Consider the following 15,866-nt stretch of genomic DNA (forward strand, 5'->3'; position numbering starts at 1 on the left):
TCTCCCTGCAATCTTGATTCCAGCTTGTGTTTCTTCCAGCCCAGAGTTTCTCATGATGTACTCTGCATATAAGTTTTTCTTAATAGTATGTAAAATAATAATGCATTTTGGAATTAATTGTGCATTACAATCTACAAAATGTGAGAGTCTGGGGGCATATTCTGGGGATTCTTATAGGCATAGTGAGGGGGAAATTTTCCATTACTTTCTCAAAGTTCGTCCTCAGAATTCACCTTGGTTATCTGAGTTACATGGCTTTCTAGAGCTGTACTGCCAGTTACCGCGGCCACCAGTCACAGGTAGTCATTTAAATTTAACTTGATTAAAATAAAAGTCAGTTCCTTAGTGGTGCTAGCCCAGGCTCAGGTACTCAATAGTCACAAATGACTTAGACCACATGGATTTGTAGGACATCTTCTTAATTGCAGAAAGCTCTTTTGGGCAATAGAACTATTGGGCAATGCCAGTCTTGAATGCTGACTTGATCTCATAAACTCTTCAGATTTGAGCAACAGTATAGAAAGGTCACAAAAATTATAATATCTGTCTCAGGGGTAGCATTTTACTATTTCATTTGGAAGTTTGTTTTACTTTATACAATAAATATTTAATATTCCATATTATGTCCATATTTATATAGATTTCAAAATTATGTTGCTCATTTATGGCACTTATCATTATGTTGATAAGGCATAATTGTGCATTTATCAATGAAGTTGGGTTATCTTAAGGTATTGTATTTATAGAATCTTGTTAAACATGAGGATCAAGAAATTTTTGTAGTTAGGTATAAATAGGAGGAAGAAAGATATTGTGAAAAAAGTGAAAGTGAAGTCGCTCAGTCGTGTCCGACTCTTTGGGACCCCATAGACTGTAACCTGCCAGGCTCCTCCGTCCGTGGGATTTTCCAGGCAAGAATATTGGAGTGGGTTGCCATTTCCTTCTCCAGGGGATATTCCTCACCCAGGGATCGAACTCAGGTCTCCTGCACTGCAGGAAGACTCTTTACTGTCTGAGCTACCGGGGAGCCCCAAGATATTGTGAGTAGGCCCCAAATATGCCAGGTACTGTGGGGCTTCCCTGGTGGCTGAATGGTAAAGAATCCTCCTGCCAATGCAGGAGACACAGGTTTGATCCCTGGGTCAAAAATATCTCCTGGAAAAGGAAATGGCAACTCACTCCAATATTCTTGCCTGAGAAATTCCATGGACAGAGGAGCCTGGTGGTCGCAAATAGTCGGATACGACTTAGTTACTAAACAACAACATGCCAGGTACTGTATTAGGAGTTAAAAATCCAGGTGACTTTAGCAACTGGGTGTACAGTGATGCTAGCAGCTGAGACAGGAAATCTGGAGAAGGAACAGGAGTACTCACGACACTTGTTGAACTAGGGGCTAATGGGACATACAGACGTAGATCCAAATCGTAAGCTGGAAGTGATTCCAAAATCCACGTCTCTCCACCATGCAGGAGCCATACTCAGAGGCAAAGCTGCAGGGCTTCCTGGGAGCTCTAAGCCACTGTGCACACCTGGGCAGTAACCCAATCCTCTAACCTGTCTCTAAGTACAAAGAATAGTGTACACTATTATGAGTGCACACTCATAATACTAATATCTTAGCAGTTGATCTCATATGTGGCAAGCCTTCAGCTTCCTAGATGAAAGGTGGTACAGAACCACAAAGTGAATCTTGCTGACTCAGAGGGAAGGCTGGCACCCCGAATCACCAGTGCCCTGAACTACTGGGGCTCTCACCAGGGCATCTGGGTATCTGTTTCCGTGTTCCTCTTCATGAGTTGACCCAGCCCCTCCCTAAAGTGAGATCTAAAATGCCCTCAGAAAGGGAATCAATCATACATAATTAGCAGTAAAATTTTGATACAATTCTGTACCCAAGGAGAAAACGTCACTTCAAATAAATTAGTCAATACAGAAAGTTCTTTTATACAGAAAAAAAAAACAAAACTTGGATGGTTTCCAGTGATGCAAACCTTCCAACAGGGAGTGAAAAAGAGAGCAGGAAAGCCTGTTTTCTCCCATTGCAGTGGATACTGTTAGGAAGGAGGTGTGTGGTTTGCACCGAGGGCTAAGGATAGCTCGTGAACAGATGGCTTACCTATTCTAAGAAAGAATTACCTGCAAACAGCAAATACAAAAGAAGCAAATGTGTTGAATCATCCAAACTGACAAAAAAAGAAATATGACTTGGAGGACGTTTCCCACAACTTGAAGGCTATTTGCAGCAGGAAAGCTTATTTTGGAGGCAGAGGGGTTCATCAAGGGTCGGGGGTCGGGGGGTGGTGCACAAAAAGGTGTCTCAATTCCAGAACCTTTTATTAAAGCTTGTTTTTCTTGTCTGAATCTTTTGGTTCCTGTGTCTGTGACAGTATTCATAATTCAGCCCCAGTGTGCCAACAAACCCCATATGTTTCGGTTCTCTCCTTATCTTTCAAGCCAAGATAAGGTTGAAATGAGTATATTGCAAGAGATTTGTGATAGAATACACAAATATACACACAGTGGCAGAGGGCGGGGATGTGTCTTACTCATCTTTGTTTTCTTCAACATAGCACAAGACTTACACAAAGAAGGCACTCAGTAAAAGTTTCTTAATTAAACGTGCATGCCCTGGAAACCAAAAAGAAGAAAGCCTCCAGTGGAGAAGGTCTTTCTTTACAGACGGAAGGGGGAAGTAGCTGTGAGTCAGATAACAGGACACACGAGCAGGAAAACCATCTCCAGCCATATTCAGGAAGAAAGCATTGTCTTTTCTCCCACAATGCTTCTCATTCATCTATTCATCTAACAGACTTTCAATCAATGTATTAACTTGCCACGCATTGCTTTGGGTGCTAGGGACATAAAGATGAATAGGACAAAGTCCTGACATGCAGCTGATAGTGTAGTGCGGGAGGGAGAGATTTGCGGTAATAACATTCAACATCAGGTATTTGGATAAACTCTTCTACAAGCATTACTTTATTTAAACGAATTCCTTCTCAAATGTTAATGTACCTGCCATCATCTGGGAATTTTGTTAAAATACAGATCCTGATTCTGGGATTCAGGCTCCTGGGGTGGAGCCTGAGAGTGTGCATTTCAAACAAGCTTCCAGGTGATGCTAAACCAATGGTTCTAGAACCGCACTTTTGAGTTTTGAGAATTTAAACATTCCAGCAACCCCATATGTAAAGAACTAACATTACATTCATTAAAGAGAAGGAAACTCAGACTTGGTGAGATTACATAAATTCATCAGTGGTCATATGAACTAGGCAATGCCTGGTTTCTTAACCAATCCTCCCTAAACTGCCTCTCTTAAGACAACTTGCAGGACAGGCTATGGGACCAGGAGGGCTACTTGTTATACATGGTGACAAAAGGGCATGAGGTTCAGAGAAGATATCCCAAGGGAGGGGACACAACCAACATTGGCTTACCAATGGAATGTGGAGCCTAGCAGTGTTCCTTAACCTATTTTTCAGTATTTTCAGCTCAGCCACTATCTGTCCCTGTCCACAAGATTTTTTAGACTTCTTATTGCTGATTCCCACCTTCCATAAACTTTTAATACCACAGATACAGTGTATACCTGTTTATGTGGCCACAAATTCCTGTAATATTGAAGCTATTTTCACACATCCCCCAAACCAAGTTTTGTCCTATTGGTAACAATATTGCCTGCCTGAGAATGTATGATCCAGGGTAACTTCACTCACCTTGTGAGATGTATCATTAATTTCACAGAATCACAAAATCTCAGGGATGAAAATAACCTAAAGGTCATTTCCCTCTCTGCAAAAGCATTGACAAGCGATCCTCTCTCTTGTGCTTCAACTCTTACGGTGACAGGGAGCTCACTGGCTTACATGGCAGCACCAACCATATTTGAAGGGCTGTTTATTAGAAAGCTTTTACTTATTTTGAATCTAGACCTGGTATGTCCAAATTTTCATTCACTAGTTTGAGTTTTACCCTTGTGGCTGAACAGAAGGCACAAAGCCAGACGTGACAGAGGGTAGAAAGAGGCAGAATATCTCTTCTTCATTCCTAGGGACCAGATACTAATTGTGTGTGAGAGAGTTATAGAAATTCTCCTGTGGATTCACCTATTTCAAACTTTATGCTCATTGACTTTTTATCTCTAATAGTACAGTGTAAATTTTCTCTAGCTTCTGGAAGAAGGCACATCACACTTTAATTCATCTTACTGTCAACGAAAATGTCTCAGTATTGGTATTGTTTTTAGTGGTACTGCAAGTGGTGCATTAGAAAAAGCAATAGAACAGGGGTGAGAAGATCAGGGTATGATAAGAAATAGAGGGTTGGGGGGTTCAGGAGGGAGGGGACACATGTATGCCTATGGCCAATTCATGGTGATGTATGGCAAAAACCACATATACACTACTTTACAATACTGTAAAGTAATTATCCTCCAATTAAAATAAATTTTTAAAAAAGAAATTGAGGGTTATGGTTTTTACTTAAAACAACAGAGGTAATCAACTATAGAACTAAAAATAATAACGTAACTAGAAAACGCAAGTGAAGGGAGAAGAAAAGAGGAGATGGGTGATAGGAAAATGGAGCTAAACCAGCATCCTTTCATAGTGGGGAGTCAATAGGGTCATCAGAAAGTGATAAAGAAACGAGGAGAGAGACAAACATGATATGTGAGTTACAGAAATAGTGAGGAAAGTCTAAAAATGGAAGCAGACAGAGGGGTGGGAGATTCTTAATTTTCTTCATAAGTTCTGCCAAACCATCTGATATTTTACCAAAATACATACACATATTAAAAGAATTATGGGTCAAAAAATTGAAAAATAATCACAGTATGACTCTGTCACTATGTATTGTCATGACTTGAACACGTGACCTCATCTTGGATTTAAATTTTTCATTTGTAAAATGGGCTAAGTCAGTGATTCTCAGTGTTTTTAGAATAAAATATTATACAGAATCCCAGTACAACTTTTTAAAAGCTTAATGGAGTTCCTCTGATTGGGAGTGGATGAGGTACTGGGAGTTAAATGCACTATCATCTCTTATCATTTTCCTTCACCTCCTCACCCTCACCCCCACCACAGGCAGCCCTGAGACAGTTCATCAAGGAACTGCAAGAATTTATTCTGAAAACCTTTAGCCTGCATAATTGTTTTTTGAATTATGGTCATAACTCATTAACTTAATGGTACTAGAATATAGGAAAAGAGAATAGAAAAAATAGAATGCAATCCATTGCATTATTTTGCACAAGTCATATTTACACAGTGTGTGTATGTATTTTCACTGCTTCCAGGCCAACTTTATCCTAGAAGTTGCCAGAACATTTGGTCCTGCTGAGGACCTCAATGGTGGGGCAGGGGTGGAGATGCTGGATGTTGGAAAACCTGACCTGAGCGTGCTGTTTAAAGGGAGGAGGGGAGGTTCAGTGTGGTCAGGACTAGCCAAGTGCACACTCCCACCCTTAGGTCAGACATCTTATGCAGAGCTGTGCCTGCTACCTTACCCTAAGTCACAAGGGCTGTGTGGGAGGGACTGCTGGCTCACACAGAAGCTAGGTGGAGGTTTTTCCAGATTCTGCTGCCAATGTATCCTGGTCATTTTATAGTGAATAAAAACGCTTTTGTTGAATAAAAACATCACCCTTTAAAAAAAAAGATGATGGACAATGTGTCTTTTGCTACCAGTCCCAATCACAACTTTTATCTTGTTCTCCCCAAGTGTAATGTTCTCTGATTTTGTGATTCTTCTGAACCACTTGCCCTCTCTTAGGGCACAAAATTGTAGTAAGGAGCACAAATTATAATAGAGCTTGTACCTCCTGCTAGAAAATCTTCCTCTTTCCACTAGGCATCACAAAGATGGCTGGTTGGCCTGCAACTCTGAGTCCTGTGTTGGAAGGATGAACAAGGTCATCGTTTGAAAATCTCTCCAACTGATTCGGATACAGACCCCTCTCTCAACTGATTCTGATACCGACTCCTCTCTCCCTCTCCTACCACGCCCAAACCACTGGACCAAGAGTTGGTGGTGACAACAAGAAAATGCATCTGGGAGGAACCTAAACAACTAAGCCTCAATTGTTGAAACAGATGATCAGTTGTTCAACCTAATTAGTGAATTTTATGCAGTAGAGTCCTAAACTGATAAGAGGTATCCCAGATAGGCTTCATCTTTATGAATGCCAAAATAAATATAGAGTTTTATATAACCACAAACTCAGGAAGGCATCGTGTTCTCACAAATGAAGAAAACTAGAATAGATATATACTAGAGGGAGGGGGTAATTTGGATACCCCCGGGACTTCATATATGCTTTGAAAGAACATAAAATTTTGTTTGGAGGGACACATGTTTATTTTTTTACTAGAGTAAAAGCTCAATCACTTTTATCAGCTTTTCAAAAATATATGGAATCTGAGAAAGGTTTAAAAAAAACACTGGATTAGAAGATCATGTTCATTACAAGCGCAGTACAAACCACTGTCTCCAGGTGAAACACATTTTGACTTAACCGTAATCAATAGAAGGCTTTGTTTTTTTTTTTTTTTCTCTTCTGGAAAGGCCTGGAAAAAGCCGCACATCTGCCTTCACTGAAGGTTCATCAATTCAGAGCAGACAACCTGCGATGACATACGGCCAGCCCCGCGAGGCCTCGGAGTGGGTTACACCTGCTAGGGCTGGCAGCAAGCCCCCGCACGGGCACCCATGAGAACACGCTCCACACGTCACGCAGGCCCGACAGGGGGCAGCAGGGCACACGAGAAAGCAACAAAGCTGCCTTTGTGATTTAAGATCATGTGCTGAGTTGTTTCGCAAGACAGGCCCATAGAAAGTTTACACTAGGCACTCCCTCCTCCCAGGTAGGAAAGTAGAGATGGTGCAGTTGTTTTCTTATCCTTCATAATGATTCTGAGACAAAATGCCTTCTCCTCTCCTCTCCTTTGTGTCAAACTCAAATGCTAGCTCTTTGTACTACTAAAATCTCCTGGTGTATCTAAAAAGGTACCTTCCCAGAGTGTGGTCAGAGCTTTTTTCTTTTTTCCCCAACTCAAAACATCAGGAAGAACACTTTTCTACCACTTCCAGAGAAAGATATTCAATACATCATCTCCTATGGCCAGAAAAGTAAGAGCCTGCATTTCAAGTAATACACAATTGAAGGACAAGTGCAGGAGAGAGAATATGCAGGTCTGAATCCTGATACCATAGCAGGCTGGTTTACTCAATCTTTCTGAGTTTCACGTTCATCATCTGTAAAATAAAATGATATCCATTGCCTTGTTTGGGTACCCTGAAAAATGTTCAAATCAAAACATATAAAGCTCCCAGCAAGTGTAGCTGATCAGCACTTGTTGGTCCTTCTCCTCCACCCTCACAGCCACCTCACTCCTCATAGCAGCCTTTGAAATCCTGTTTCCAGGAACGACACATTCTTAGTTCTCCAGAAGTGTGCCAGGAAGAGACAGACTGTGGCCCAATTCTCCCCTGAGATAGTTTTTTCTAAACCTGTATGATGTTCCTGGAACCTTTCAGCAATTATTTCTAACTCACCTCCATGCTTGACGCAAAACAGACAGGAGAAGGAAAAGGTACCGCCAGTACACCACACCAGAAGGCAGGATGGTACCGGGAACAAGCCAGGTTTATGTGAGAGGTTTGATCAGCTGGAAAAACTTAAGGTCTGAAGGCTTCAGTGCAGGCAAATAGTTGCCATGGTAGCCATCCTGGGCAGTCTCCACAATTGCAGAAATATGCAGAGACTGGGAATCCATCAGGCCAGATCAGCAAGTACCCTATATCTCTGATGTCTAGGCAAAGGCACCGGAAGTCCTGCCCTAGGATGGTGGTTCAAGGAGAACTGCAGGGATGGATGGCTTGGGTCCTCACTGGGCACTGGAACACTGGACATTACATCGAAGCCTGGTCCTCCAAAGATGGGGCAGGATGAAGAAAGCAAGTCAGAGGCCTACAGAATGGGTCAGAAGCATTTCAGGGTTTATGGAGTGAAACTCAGTGAGGCAGTGTGCTCCTCAGAACCCTGCAGAGCAAGATGGCTGAACCCAGTGATCATCGGTGGAAAGTCACATCTGGATTCCACACAACAGGGAAGGCGGCTCCTACTCTACCCACCGCACACACACACACACACACACCCCAGATGTGAGAGGGAAAGAAGGGCAAGTTTTATACCATCTAAGCCTGCAGAGTCAGGAGGGCAGAGATACAGCTGGAGACTGAGGGCAAGGAGACTGGCAGCGGGGAGGCAGGGAAACAATAGAGGGAGCAGCCTGTCTTTCAGACCCATTTTCTTCACGTGAATCTGTAACCTTTTATTAAAAGGTAATTTGTGGCCATGATGGTTGTTGCAACTATAATTAGAAAATATTAGAAGAAAGAGTGAGAAACATGCAATAACACATCAGTCAACAGACACTCTGGGCTCAGTTCCCCACTACCCAGTGGAGGGGCACCCTGCCCTAGACACTCTTTCCTGCCCTTGCCTCTGGTCCAGACTTCTGCCCTTGGGATCTGACTACAAGTGCAGTGGAGGTTTTGGCTAAGCCCTCACAGAATAAACTCAGTACTGGCAGTTTGTTCTTGCTTTCCAAAAAAGCATCAGCTGTTCCATTTTTGGTGCATATCCTTGATTTATTCAATGTCAGGAGCACAGCTCCTCTGGAGTAGTCGAGAGGGAACCAGGAAGATCAAATTAGCTTACTTGGGACTTGAACCTGTTTTCCTCACTTACTACTACTACTACTACTAAGTCGCTTCAGTCGTGTCCGACTCTGTGCGACCCCACAGACAGCAGCCCACCAAGCTTCCCCGTCCCTGGGATTTTCTAGGCAAAAGTACTGGAGTGGGGTGCCATTGCCTTCTCCAATGCATGAAAGTGAAAAGTGAAACTGAAGTCGCTCAGTCGTGTCCAACTCTAGCGACCCCATGGACTGCAGCCTACCAGGCTCCTCCATCCATGGAATTTTCTAGGCAAAAGTATTGGAGTGGGGTGCCATTGCCTTCTCCGGTTTTCCTCACTTAGACTTCTTAAAAATGTTCAGTTACTCCCAGATGTGCTAGTCAGGGATCACCAGAGAAATAAAGAGAGAAAAATAGAGAGAGAGAGAGAAAGAGAGAGAGATTTATGATAAGGAATTGGCTCACTTATGGAGACTAAGCCCCAAGATCCAGTGCTTAGCTGGCGATCCCAAAGAGCTGGTGGTGGTGTTCCAAGTCCAGAGACCTGAGAATCAGGAGAGTCATAAGTTCTAGTTCAAGGACAGGAGAAGACTGATGTCCCAGCTCAAGCATCAGGCAGGTTAAGTCCTCTCTTACTCAGCCTTATTTTCTATTCAGTTGACTGGATGAGAACAGTCCACATTGGGAGAAATAATCTGCTTTACTGATTCTGCCAAATCAAGTGTTAATCACCTCCAGAAACAGCCCAATAGACACATCCAAGTGTCTGGGTACCCATGACCCAGTCAAGTTGATACATGAAATTAACCACCACAAAGGGCTTAAATTTCACCTTATTTTGCTTCCTTTGTCGTAGAGTATGAGTGCATGGGTTTGACCATGAGTGCATGGGTTTATTTCTGGGATGTCTATCCTATTTCATTGATCTATGTGTCTGGCTTTGGAATTTCATCTTCTTTTATTTCTTCTGCCATCATCGGATGGCAGAAGATGGGGAACTCATGAAGAGGAAAGGGGCAAAGTGATGTCAGTGAGGGGACAGGTGAACCAAGCTACAGATGTAGTAGCTTCCTAGACACCAAGAATTTCCTCCACCTAGACGCCAAGAATTTCCCCCATTTATCCATTTAGATAAGAAAAAAATACTTGGATCACAGGCTTGAAATGATTGAATTTTATCTATTACTTTACGGTTTGGTTATATTTTTTCTGTTCAAAAATTTTGTAGACAATAAATTCCATAAATTTAACCCACCAGCTATTCACAGGATTCTTTTTCTCTGCTATACTTGAGGCTGAAGTAGAGACCCATATTTTACAAAACATTCTGCTGCTTTTTGCTTAACCTCATTTGGGGAACATAGTGAGAAGTAGACCACAGCACAGAATTTAGGGTCAGAGACCAGGCTTGGGATCCCAATTCCGGCTCCATACAACCTCTAACAAATTGTTTTGCCATTTCAACTCTTGGTTTTCTCATTTATAAAATCAGGAGGGGGATGCATTTCCTCCTTTGTGACATTACTTTGAGCAGCACATGAACTAACGCATGTTGAAAGCATCTTGTATACTTTAAGTCATTACATAAATATTGCCTACAAATTTATTATTTTAGTAGTGTTTTTGGCTTCTGTCATAGTGATGATGTAATGTTGGCGTATGAGTTTCTTGTTGCTATTGTAACAAATTAATACAAACTTAGTGGTTTAAAACAACACAAATGTAGTCTTACAATTCTGGAGGTCAAAAATCCAAAATGGTTCTCACTGGGCTAAATCAAGTTGGCGGTACGATAGTTCCTTCTGAAGGCTCTAGGGGAGAAGCTGTTTGCTTGCCTGTTTTAGCTTCTATAGTTCACCTGCATTCTTTGGCTCATGGCCCCATTTCTGTATCTTTAAACCAGCATGGTCTTGCCAAATCCTTCTCATGGTGCCATTCCTCTCATTCTCTCCATTCTGCCTCCCTCTACCACTTAAGAGAAACTTTGTGATTATATTGGACCCACCAGGGAAATCCAGGATTACCTTCCCATCTGAAAGTCTTTGATGAGGAACTTTGATTCCGTCTGCAACTTGAATTCTCCTTTGCCATGTAACCAACATTCACAGGATCTGGGGATTAGCAGGTGAACACCTTTTTTTGGGGGGTGGGGTGCGGTGGGGAGGAGTGGGCCATCATTCTACTTACTACAATTTGTATACTAATTCCCCCCAAAAAATCCAGATTTTAAAATATCATACCTCTACAAATTCATTACATCTGCTTTCCCTGATGAATTTTACATTGATTAATTTTTTAAAATAGTGATTTTTCAGATCTTCTCCAAAGTTCAGTTCAGTCGCTCAGTCGTGTCCGACTCTTTGTGACCCCATGAATCACAGCACACCAGACCTCTCTGTCCATCACCAACTCCCAGAGTTCACTCAGGCTCATGTCCATCGAGTCAGTGATGCCATCCAGACATCTTATCCTCTGTCGTCCCCTTCTCCTCCTGCTCCCAATCCCTCCCAGCATCAGAGTCTTTTCCAATGAGTCAACTCTTTGCATGAGGTGGTCAAAGTACTGGAGTTTCAGCTTCAGAATCATTCCTTCCAAAGAAATCCCAGGGCTGATCTCCTTCAGAATGGACTGGTTGGATCTCTTTGCAGTCCAAGAGACTCTCAAGAGTCTTCTCCAACACCACAGTTCAAAAGCATCAATTCTTCAGTGCTCAGCCTTCTTCACAGTCCAACTCTCACATCCATACATGACCACAGGAAAAACCATAGCCTTGACTAGACGGACCTTTGTTGGCAAAGTAATGTCTCTGCTTTTCAATATGCTATCTAGGTTGGTCATAACTTTCCTTCCAAGGAGTAAGCGTCTTTTAATTTCATGGCTGCAATCACCATCTGCAGTGATTTTGGAGCCCCCAAAAATAAAGTCTGACACTGTTTCCACTGTTTCCCCATCTATTTCCCATGAAGTGATGGGACCAGATGCCATGATCTTCGTTTTCAGAATGTTGAGTTTTAAGCCAACTTTTTCACTCTCCTCTTTCACCTTCATCAAGAGGCTTTTTAGTTCCTCTTCACTTTCTGCCATAAGGGTGGTGTCATCTGCATATCTGAGGTTATTGATATTTCTCCCTGCAATCTTGATTTCAGCTTGTGCTTCTTCCAGCCCAGCATTTCTCATTATGTACTCTGCATATAGGTTAAATAAGCAGGGTGACAATATGCAGCCTTGACATACTCCTTTTCCTATTTGGAACCAGTCTGTTGTTCCATGTCCAGTTCTAACTGTTGCTTCCTGACCTGCATACAGGTTTCCCAAGAAGCAGGTCAGGTGGTCTGGTATTCCCGTCTCTTTCAGAATTTTCCACAGTTTATTGTGATCCACACGGTCAAAGGATTTGGCATAGTCAATAAAGCAGAAATAGATGCTTTTCTGGAATTCTCTTGCTTTTTCCATGGTCCAGTGATGCTGGCAATTTGATCTCTGGTTCCTCTGCCTTTTCTAAAACCAGCTTGAAGATCTGGAAGTTCACAGTTCACGTATTGCTGAAGCCTGGCTTGGAGAATTTTGAGCATTTCTTTACTAGTGAGATGTGAGATGAGTGCAATTGTGTGGTAGTTTGAGCATTCTTTGGCATTGCCTTTCTTTGGGATTGGAATGAAAATGGACCTTTTCCAGTCCTGTGGCCACTGCTGAGTTTTCCAGATTTGCTGGCAATATTCATTGTAGCACTTTCACAGCATCATCTTTCAGGATTTGAAATAGCGCAACTGGAATTCCATCACCTCCACTAGCTTTGTTTGTAGAGATACTTTCTAAGGCCCACTTGACTTCACATTCCAGGATGTCTGGCTCTAGGTGAGTGATCACACCATCGTGATTATCTGGGTCGTGAAGATCTTTTTTGTATAGTTCTTCTGTGTATTCTTGCCACCTCTTCTTAATATCTTCTGCTTCTGTTAGGTCCATACCATTTCTGTCCTTTATCGAGCCCATCTTTGCATGAAATGTTCCCTTGGTATCTCTAGTTTTCTTTGAAGAGATCTCTACTCTTTCCCATTCTGTTGTTTTCCTCTATTTCTTTGCATTGATTGCTGAGGAAGGCTTTCTTATCTCTTCTTGCTATTCTTTGGAACTCTGCATTCAGATGCTTATATCTTTCCTTTTCTCCTTTGCTTTTCACTTCTCTTCTTTTCACAGCTATTTGTAAGGCCTCCCCAGACAGCCATTTTGCTTTTTTGCATTTCTTTTCCATGGGGATGGTCTTGATCCCTGTCTCCTGTACAATGTCATGAACCTCCTTCCATAGTTCATCAGGCATTCTATCTTAATTTTATCTCCCTTAAATCTATTTCCCACTTCTACTGTATAATCATAAGTGATTTGATTTAGGTCATATCTGAATGGTCTAGTGGTTTTCCCTACTTTCTTCAATTTAAGTCTGAATTTGGCAATAAGGAGTTCATGGTCTGAGCCACAGTCAGCTCCTGGTCTTGTTTTTGTTGACTGTATAGAGCTTCTCCATCTTTGGCTGCAACGAATATAATCAATCTGATTTCGGTATTGACAATCTGGTGATGTCCATGTGTAGAGTCTTCTCTTGTGTTGTTGGAAGAGGGTGTTTGCTATGACCAGTGCATTCTCTTGGCAAAACTCTATTGTTCTTTGCCCACTTCATTCCGTATTCCAAGGCCAAATTTGCCTGTTACTCCAGGTGTTTCTTGACTTCCCACTTATGCATTCCAGTCCCCTATAATGAAAAGGACATCTTTTTTGGGTGTTAGTTCTAAAAGGTCTTGTAGGTTTTCATAGAACCGTTCAACTTCAGCTTCTTCAGCATTACTGATTGGGGCATAGACTTGGATTACTGTGATATTGAATGGTTTGCTTTGGAAACGAACAGAGATCATTCTGTCATTTTTGAGATTGTATCCAAGTACTGCATTTCGGACTCTTTTGTTGACCATGATGGCTACTCCATTTCTTCTGAGGGATTCCTGCCCGCAGTAGTAGATATAATGGTCATCTGAGTTAAATTCACCCATTCCAGTCCATCTTAGTTCGCTGATTCCTAGAATGTCGACATTCACTCTTGCCATCTCTTGTTTGACCACTTCCAATTTGCCTTGATTCATGGACCTGAAATTCCAGGTTCCTATGCAATATTGCTCTTTATAACATCAGTCACATCACAGTCATATCACTAGTCACATCGACAACTGGGTATTGTTTTAGCTTTGGCTCCATCCCTTCATTCTTTCCGGAGTTATTTCTCCACTAATCTCCAGTAGCACATTGGGCATCTACTGACCTGGGGAGTTCCTCTTTCAGTATCCTATCATTTTGCCTTTTCATACTGTTCATGGGGTTCTCAAGGCAAGAATACTGAAGTGGTTTGCCATTCCCTTCTCCAGTGGACCACATTCTGTCAGACCTCTCCACCATGACCCGCCCCGTCTTGGGTTTCCCCAGGGGCATGGCTTAGTTTCATTGAGCTAGACAAGGCTGTGGTCCTAGTGTGATTAGACTGACTAGTTTTCTTTGAGTATGGTTTCATTGTGTCTGCCCTCTGATGCCCTCTTGCAACACCTACCGTCTTACTTGGGTTTCTCTTACCCTGGACGTGGGGTATCTCTTCACAGCTGCTGCAGCAAAGTGCAGCCGCTGCTCCTTACCTCTGACGAGGGGTATCTCCTCACCGCCGCCCCTTCTGATCTTGAACGTGGAATAGCTCCTCTAGGCCCTCCTGCACTCGCGCAGCCACCGCTCCTTGGAGGTGGGGTCGTTCCTCCCGGGCGCGGCCCCTGGCCTCGGGCGTGGGGTCGGTCCTCCCTGCCGCCACCCCTGGCCTCTGACGCGGGGTATCTCCTCTCAGCTGTTCCTGCGCCGTCACAGCCTAACACTCTCCGCCGCTGCCCCTGACCTCGGACGTGGGGTAACTCCTCTTGGCCGCCTCCTCTGGAGCATGGGGTCCTCCAGGCTTCTGCCCCTGACCTTGGACGTGGGGTAGCCGCCTGCGCTGCCTCCAAAAGATCTTCCTTTAAAAAATGTACTTCAGTTGAGTTCAGTTCAGTTCAGTCGCTCAGCCGTGTCCGACCCTTTGCAATCCCATGAATTGCAGCACGCCAGGCCTCCCCGCCCATCACCAATTCCTGGAGTTGACTCAGACTCATGTCCATCCAGTCGGTGATGCCATCCAGCCATCTCATCCTCTGTCGTCCCCTTCTCCTCCTTCCCTCAACCCCTCCCAGCATCAGAGTCTTTTCCAATGAGTCAACTCTTCACATGAGGGGGCCAAAGTACTGGAGTTTCAGCTTTAGCATCATTCCTTCCAAAGAAATCCCAGGGCTGATCTCCTTCAGAATGGACTGGTTGGATCTCCTTGCAGTCCAATTTACTTAGAATATCTAAAAATTCAACTACAATTTTTCAAAAAACAAAGACAACATCTATTATCCAAATGCTCATGTAAATTGTTACATTTTGGAATGTTTCCTTCAAATGTTTTTTCACATAGTTGAGAATATACAATATATACAATGCTTATGCTGTAACTGGACATGGAACAACAGACTGGTTCCAAATAGGAAAAGGAGTACGTCAAGTCTGTATATTGTCACCCTGTTTATTTAACTTATATGCAGAGTACATCATGAGAAACACTGGACTGGAAGAAACACAAGCTGGAATCAAGATTGCAGGGAGAAATATCAATAACCTCAGATATGCAGATGACACCACCCTTATGGCAGAAAGTGAAGAGGAACTCAAAAGCCTCTTGATGAAAGTGAAAGTGGAGAGTGAAAAAGTTGGCTTAAAGCTCAACATTCTGAAAACAAAGATCATGGCATCCGGTCCCATCACTTCATGGGAAATAGATGGGGAAACAGTGGAAACAGTGTCAGACTTTATTTTTGGGGGCTCCAAAATCACTACAGATGGTGACTGCAGCCATAAAATTAAAAGACACTTACTCCTTGGAAGGAAAGTTATGACCAACCTAGATAGCATATTCAAAAGCAGAGACATTACTTTGCCAACAAAGGTCCGTCTAGTCAAGGCTATGGTTTTTCCTGTGGTCATGTATGGATGTGAGAGTTGGACTGTGAAGAAGGCTGAGCACTGAAGAATTGATGCTTTTGAACTGTGGTGTTGGAGAA

The sequence above is a fragment of the Bubalus kerabau genome, chromosome 1 (genome assembly GCF_029407905.1).
Source record: "Bubalus kerabau isolate K-KA32 ecotype Philippines breed swamp buffalo chromosome 1, PCC_UOA_SB_1v2, whole genome shotgun sequence".
Classification (NCBI taxonomy): Eukaryota; Metazoa; Chordata; class Mammalia; order Artiodactyla; family Bovidae; genus Bubalus; species Bubalus kerabau.